Here is an 8026-nt window from a genome sequence, read left to right as displayed (position 1 = left end):
GTAATCTAGCTTAATTACCCGCCAACGGTAATCTAGCTTAATTACCCGCCACCTGTAATCTAGCTTAATTACCCGCCACCTGTAATCTAGCTTAATTACCCGCCACCGGTAATCTAGCTTAATTACTCGTCACCTGTAATCTAGCTTAATTACCCGCCATCGGTAATCTAGCTTAATTATCCACCATCGGTAATCTAGCTTAATTACCCGCCAACGGTAATCTAGCTTAATTACCCGCCAACGGTAATCTAGCTTAATTACCCGCCATCGGTAATCTAGCTTAATTACCCGCCATCGGTAATCTAGTTTAATTACCCGCCATCGGTAATCTAGCTTATATTACCCACCACCGGTAATCTAGCTTAATTACCCGCCATCGGTAATCTAGCTTAATTACCCGCCATCGGTTATCTAGCTTAATTACCCGCCACCGGAAATCTAGCTTAATTACCCGCCACCGGTAATCTAGCTTAATTACCCGCCACCTGTAACCTACCTTAATTACCCGCCATCGGTAATCTAGCTTAATTACCCGCCAACGGTAGTCTAGCTTAATTACCCGCCAACGGTAGTCTAGCTTAATTACCCGCCATCGGTAGTCTAGCTTAATTACCCGCCAACGGAAATCTAGCTTAATTACCCGCCAACGGTAATCTACCTTAATTACCCGCCACCGGTAATCTAGCTTAATTACCCGCCACCGGTAATCTAGCTTAATTACCCGCCACCGGTAATCTAGCTTAATTACCCGCCATCGGTAATCTAGCTTAATTACCCGCCACCTGTAATCTAGCTTAATTACCCGCCACCTGTAATCTAGCTTAATTACCCGCCACCGGTAATCTAGCTTAATTACTCGTCACCTGTAATCTAGCTTAATTACCCGCCATCGGTAATCTAGCTTAATTATCCACCATCGGTAATCTAGCTTAATTACCCGCCAACGGTAATCTAGCTTAATTACCCGCCAACGGTAATCTAGCTTAATTACCCGCCACCGGTAATCTAGCTTAATTACCCGCCACCGGTAATCTAGCTTAATTACCTGCCAACGGTAATCTAGCTTAATTACCCGACAACGGTAATCTAGCTTAATTACCCGCCACCGGTAATCTAGCTTAATTACCTGCCAACGGTAATCTAGCTTAATTACCCGACAACGGTAATCTAGCTTAATTACCCGCCACCGGAAATCTAGCTTAATTACCCGCCACCGGTAACCTAGCTTAATTACCCGCCACCCGTAACCTACCTTAATTACCCGCCATCGGTAATCTAGCTTAATTCCCCGCCAACGGTAGTCTAGCTTAATTACCCGCCATCGGTAGTCTAGCTGAATTACCCGTCATCGGTAATCTAGCTTAATTACCCGCCAACGGTAATCTGGCTTAATTACCCGCCAACGGTAATCTAACTTAATTACCCGCCACCGGTAATCTAGCTTAATTACCCGCCACCGGTAATCTAGCTTAATTACCCGCCATCGGTAATCTATCTTAATTACCCGCCATCGGTAATCTAGCTTAATTACCCGCCATCGGTAGTCTAGCTTAATTACCCGTCATCGGTAATCTAGCTTAATTACCCGCCAACGGAAATCTAGCTTAATTACCCGCCACCGGTAATCTAGCTTAATTACCCGCCACCGGTAATCTAGCTTAATTACCCGCCACCGGTAATCTAGCTTAATTACCCGCCATCGTTAATCTAGCTTAATTACCCGCCACCGGTAATCTAGCTTAATTACGCGCCATCGGTAATCTAGCTTAATTACCCGCCATCGGTAATCTAGCTTAATTACCCGCCATCGGTAATCTAGTTTAATTACCCGCCATCGGTAATCTAGCTTATATTACCCACCACCGGTAATCTAGCTTAATTACCCGCCAACGGTAATCTAGCTTAATTACCCGCCACCTGTAATCTAGCTTAATTACCCGCCATCGGCAATCTAGCTTAATTACCCGCCAACGGTAATCTAGCTTAATTACCCGCCAACGGTAATCTAGCTTAATTACCCGCCACCTGTAATCTAGCTTAATTACCCGCCACCTGTAATCTAGCTTAATTACCCGCCACCGGTAATCTAGCTTAATTTCTCGTCACCTGTAATCTAGCTTAATTACCCGCCATCGGTAATCTAGCTTAATTATCCACCATCGGTAATCTAGCTTAATTACCCGCCAACGGTAATCTAGCTTAATTACCCGCCAACGGTAATCTAGCTTAATTACCCGCCACCGGTAATCTAGCTTAATTACCCGCCACCGGTAATCTAGCTTAATTACCTGCCAACGGTAATCTAGCTTAATTACCCGACAACGGTAATCTAGCTTAATTACCCGCCATTGGTAATCTAGCTTAATTACCCGCCACAGGTAATCTAGCTTAATTATCCGCCACCTGTAATCTAGCTTAATTACCCGCCAACGGTAATCTAGCTTAATTACCCGCCACCTGTACATGCGTAAGTTGGCTCGAAAATATAGTTCACTTATTTCTTTATTTTCATGTCGTCTGCTATAGTTTAATTCCAAGGCTTAATATAATCTAGTCATTTAGGTAGTCGGGAATCGGCACATTTGTCAAAATGTCAGATTGGAATTTAGCAAACATTTTAGAAAGCTACGAAAAGGATGACTTTTTCCTGATTGATAAAGACGGAAAACTTAAAGGTGCAATAGAATGCATGAAAAACAATATCAATATTCAACTTAACGAAACTTGAAAATTCCACGACGATTGAACCGAAAGAGGGCTAAAGAACAACCGTTAAGCCTAGTTAAGCAGCCGATTTCTCAATAGTATTCCCCACTATCCCCAGGAGCAGCTACCATCGCGAACTACTTTCCGCTTGTCACGTGACATTTACTATGACCTAATATATTTCTGATTCGATTGGTAGTTGAAAACGAGGCTCACCAACCACCCATTTGTGTCCCCCCTTGCTTCTCATTTTACACGAATACCGTTGCTAAAGGCTGGAAAGGTTTAAAGTTCTTCACTTTCTGATCTATGCTCTTTTGGTAACAACAAAGTTTCGCCGTAAAGCTCAGCGGATTCATACACCGCTTAACTCCCAAAGAAATAGTTACCCCATTTCTTAGCGCCCACGAGCATTAACTTACACACTTCCGGTTTAGCACTATTTCTATCTTGTGATTTTGAGAGCGAAAATGGCTCACGTCTGCTTCTGTCGGAACGGTGCAAATTAAGCCTTGGCTAAGAAGTTGGCTTTTAGTCGGGGTTTCTAGTTTTCTACAAATCATTTAAACGATCGTCAATGATGTTTTGTTGTGATAGGTGTGAGTGAGAATTCCGTGGTTAAATTAAAACGGTTTGGATAAATTTATTCCCAGTATCTTTAATATAAGGATTGCAACGTGTTTCTACGTCCACCATATCGCCACTTTTCTTTTCGACGGAGGTCCCAGCCAACGGAAGTTTTGGAACGAAAACCAAGGAGCATAGATGCCACTACGATATACTGTAAGGTTGTATGTCCATAAACAGGCCAATCCATTCTATGCGCAACGACATAATCTTGTTGTTCGCGATTTTTACCATTAGCTCTATGGCCAGATTCATACTCCCCCCCGAAGGGGGCTTATTATGAACTCCTGATTCCACTAAATCGGGAGTATCGCATTGTTGTCCACTTTGCTTTTTAACCACTGGCGCAATTTCGGAAAAAAATATTTAACCACGAAAATAGAGATGAGAATGACATTTTCGATCTCTAGAAATCGCTATATACAGAATTTGTGGGTGGTGTCAAAATATAAGCAGACGAAGTTTCTCAATAAAGTATGCGAGGATGGTACTAGAGGCTAAAGCTACGATCCGACGTTCTTAGTACATAAATCCGTTTTTGTATTGATTTATTAAAATTAAGCATTTTGTGATTATTTGAAACTACATGAACGATTTGTTTAGTGCATGCCAGAGAATTCTTTAACCGATTCCATCCTTACCGAATTCACCTACACCAAGCGTTAACAGGGGATGACTATCTTAGGCGTCAGTTCTTTTGTATGGCAATGCGGTTCCTCGATGAAGAAAACCCAGGTTTCCTTAGCAGGATTATGTTCTCTCACGAAGCTACATTCCATCGAGATGGAACAGTCAACCGACATAACCTTCACTATTGGTCGCAGCAAAATCCTCACTGGCTTCGGGAGCATTAGCATCAGGTGCGTTGGAAAACCAATGTGTGGGTTGGCATCATTGGCGACAGAATCATTGGGCCATTCTTTTTTGACGAGAACATCACCGGGCAACATTACTAGGAGTTTTTGCGTCAAGCATTTACTGATGCCATTAATGATTTACCATTGGCAGTAGTGAGGGATATGTGGTTCCAACAGGATGGCGCGCCACCGCACTTCGCCGTACCCGTAAGAGAGTGGCTGAATAACGAGTTCCCTAAACGATGGATTGGTAGGGGTGGACCAACGCCCTTGCCTCCATGGTCTCCTGACCTAACTCCGTTAGATTTCTTCCTTTGGGGCAACTGAACCAGATTCACCCGACGACCTTAAAGCCAGAATAGGAATCGCCATTGCCAACATCACCCCAGGAAAGCTTCGCCACGCCCGCGAATCAATGGCCAGTAGACTTGAAGAATGTCTACATCCGGAAGGTAGACACATCGAACATTTGCGCTGAAGGACATTAATTTCCTGTTTGTTGCAGGATTAATCTTGCAACATTTATGATATCTTAAAAAAACTAATTTTTCATTAACATTATTTGTATTGATTTCTTTCAAATTCTCATTTTTGTGATAATTTGAAACTACATGAACGATTTGTTTAGTGCATGCCAGAGATTTCTTTAATTTAATTGCCATGAGTCTGGAAAATGGAATACAATTAATTTCGTCATTGATCTCGAGATTTTTTATAAAATGTCCGAAAAATGTGGGCACTCTGATCTTTTCCACCCTGTATGTCAGTGTTCAAGTCCGGAGTAACCGAATTCGCCAAGACCTTTGTAGATCCTTTCGATTTTAACTTTGAACTCGGCAACTGGTTTCCGTGGGTCAGTACGAAACCGGATTTGTGTTATATAGGACAACATTCCATCCTCGAAACACTCATGGCAACACCCATTAGTCCTCGAATTTCCAAACAATGTGAGAAATCTTTGAATAATGGGTATGAAATATGTTTAAATCTCTTGATTTTGTAATATAATTATAATGCTCTTCATAAGTATGAGTCTAAAGAGTGTTTGCAACGACAATTTATTAAGAGGGGAAATTCAGACTCAGACAAAATGCGCGTAGTCCCCCGTTCCTAAAACGATACTGTGGCGTTCCACGGATACCATTGTTAGTGCTTCCCCCTCACGACAAGAGAGCGTATATTCTCACGCATGCGTTTAAGCCTCCTTGCTCTAGACTCATAAGCTTGATTATAGTTTTGAATATCCCTCGTTTCCAACAACGATCACGTGAGGCTCGCCTTTACCAACGGCTTGCGCGTCGAAGTTGCGCGCCACTGTAAGTGGTATCTGCCTCGTTTTTTACCTCCCCTCTTATGCATCATCCTTGGGGTTTGCTACCAGCAAGTTTACTTTCTGCCAGAGTATTTCTCGTAGAAGGATATCTCCAGCTATGTTGCAGATTCGACACAAACACAAACCATAGATTAGTGTATGGCATAAGGGTATGCTGCTATTCGGTTAGGTTTGTATGGAAAAACCTTTAAAGGAAGGTGGCGCAAAAGTCTCTATAACTTAAGGCTCTTTCAGACGATCCAACTTTTGGCTCAGCTCGATGGATCAAAAGTTGGCGGTATTCTCTTTTTCCTTATCAAATATCCTTTCGATTACGAACAAAATCATTTTAGTATGAATTTGGTTTAATATAATCATCACTGATAATTTTGGCCTTAAAATAAATTCTTTAACAAAAACAATTACAGTTTTTTTATATTATACAAACTTTTTTTAATTAGTATTCACATTAAAATCTTTCTAGTGCGGTTTGATGAACTTAGTGATAGTTTCGACAAAGCACTTTCAACGGTTATTTTCAGTTACAATTTTTTATTAACAAACATGATAATTTGTAGATTAAATTATAAGCATTAGTATTCGCAACAAAATCGTTCTATTAACGTCTGATTTATAAACAAACATGATAATTTGTAGATTAAATAATAAGCATTAGTATTCGCAACAAAATCGTTCTATTAACGTCTGATTGCTCAAATAACCCTTAATAATAAATTGGACCAGGCAGTTTGTAAGGTTCTTTTCACATACAATTTTTGACAAACCAAAATTATTATTTGAAGTTTAAATTTGCCTGTAAGCATTCTTTATAATTTATTTATCTGTTAATTTTAACTTATAATAAGAGTAATCAAATACTTACCATGACTAATCTTAATAGTTTCTTAAATAAATAAAATACGTTGACGTTGCAAAGCCACCTAAGTATTGTTCTAAATGCTATTAATAAATTTAAATCTAATTCCGCACGCGAAAAAGGGCGGAAAGGCACCCAGCCAGCCTGCCAGCAAGGGTCAGGCGAATACTTTTTCAACTCGAAGCGCAAAAGCAAAAACACAAATAATATCATATGAAGGTCAAGTATCATTTTTTTCCACTTGTTGATAAATAATATCAGGAGAAAATAGCATTTTCTCCTGATAATATCAATGCCAAAATTGTAAATTCAGTATTCAATCACAATATATTTAGATCTAATGGTCCAAATGTAATGAAACTTTAATGAGAGATTGATACAATGTATTATATCTAAAAATGGTTGAAAACTGTCAAATTAATTAGCTTTGTCAAAATGATAAATTAAGTACTTTCAGGCCCTTTCCAAGATTAAACATATCGCTTACACATGGCACTAAAAATCCTGTAACTAAACCAAATTACAGGCCATAAAGCTTACAACACACCTAAATGGGAATGTTCAGAAGAGCCCTTGTGTTTCTACCAAGTAAACGTTACTATGTAAACGCAACGCAATTTTAAGAGTAGAAAAATCATGATTAAGAAACTAACTGTAAGGGTGGGGGAAAAGTATCACGATATCAGTTACTGTTGGTTAAAAAACCAGGATTTACTTGAGATATAGTTTTATATTATACTTGGTTGTCAAGGAGGTCCAAGAAGAAAAAAGCTTCCTCGCAGCGGTACTATGCTTTTTCGATGACATTCTGAAGCTTCTTGCGAGGTAGACCTTACATTTTCATGCAATAATTTTTTATCAGTATCATTTGGTAACGAACGCAGAACGTTCTCATTATATGTTATTCAACTGATCAGGTTTCGCAAGACCTGCCCTTCTGCACGTTTACAAATCTAAGAATATTGGTTCAAGAGGTCTTGGTTTTATAATCTATTAACTCTCTAAAAGGCCTGTTTTGGACAAGGATGGGGATGGTTTTTTTTCTTGGAAAATGGTTGTAAGTACTGAATTGTGGTTTAAATACTGAATTTACAATTTTTACATTAGAAATTCATTTTTATTAAAATATTTATCCTATTTAATATAATAGAATAGATTGTAACACACCTCAAGGTAAAATTTCAGGACATTTGGATCAGTAGATCCGAAGATATCATCAGTTTGGCCTTGGATAATAATTTTTACACAAAAAAGCTTTAATCTTTCTTAGTATAATTAAACACATTGAAACACACGTCTCACTACAATTTAAGGTCATTTGGATCAATAGGACGAAGGAAGGATCTGGCAAAAACCAACCTCCTCCCATAAAACTTAATGTTAATTTTCGGTTCCTTTGAATTTTCTTCAAAAGTCGTGCTTATACATGTAAATCGAATTCTTTGAACTGGAGGAGTAGTTATAAGGAAAAATGGGGGTGGAATGCTCTGAGAGTTGGAATGAAGGCTAGTTATCTAAGTCAGATCTAGGCTCTATTTAGCGCCATCATGTCGGCCTAATTTTAATACATATGCCAAAGTAATTTTAAACTGTTTTGCTCATACATAAAATTTACAATTAAAAAACTAAATTTAATAGATAGTTAAC

This window comes from Phalangium opilio, unplaced genomic scaffold (assembly GCF_054372755.1).
Source record: "Phalangium opilio isolate 3A_F unplaced genomic scaffold, DU_Popi_V2 ptg001170l_1, whole genome shotgun sequence".
Lineage (NCBI taxonomy): Eukaryota > Metazoa > Arthropoda > Arachnida > Opiliones > Phalangiidae > Phalangium > Phalangium opilio.
This window is presented reverse-complemented; position numbering follows the sequence as displayed.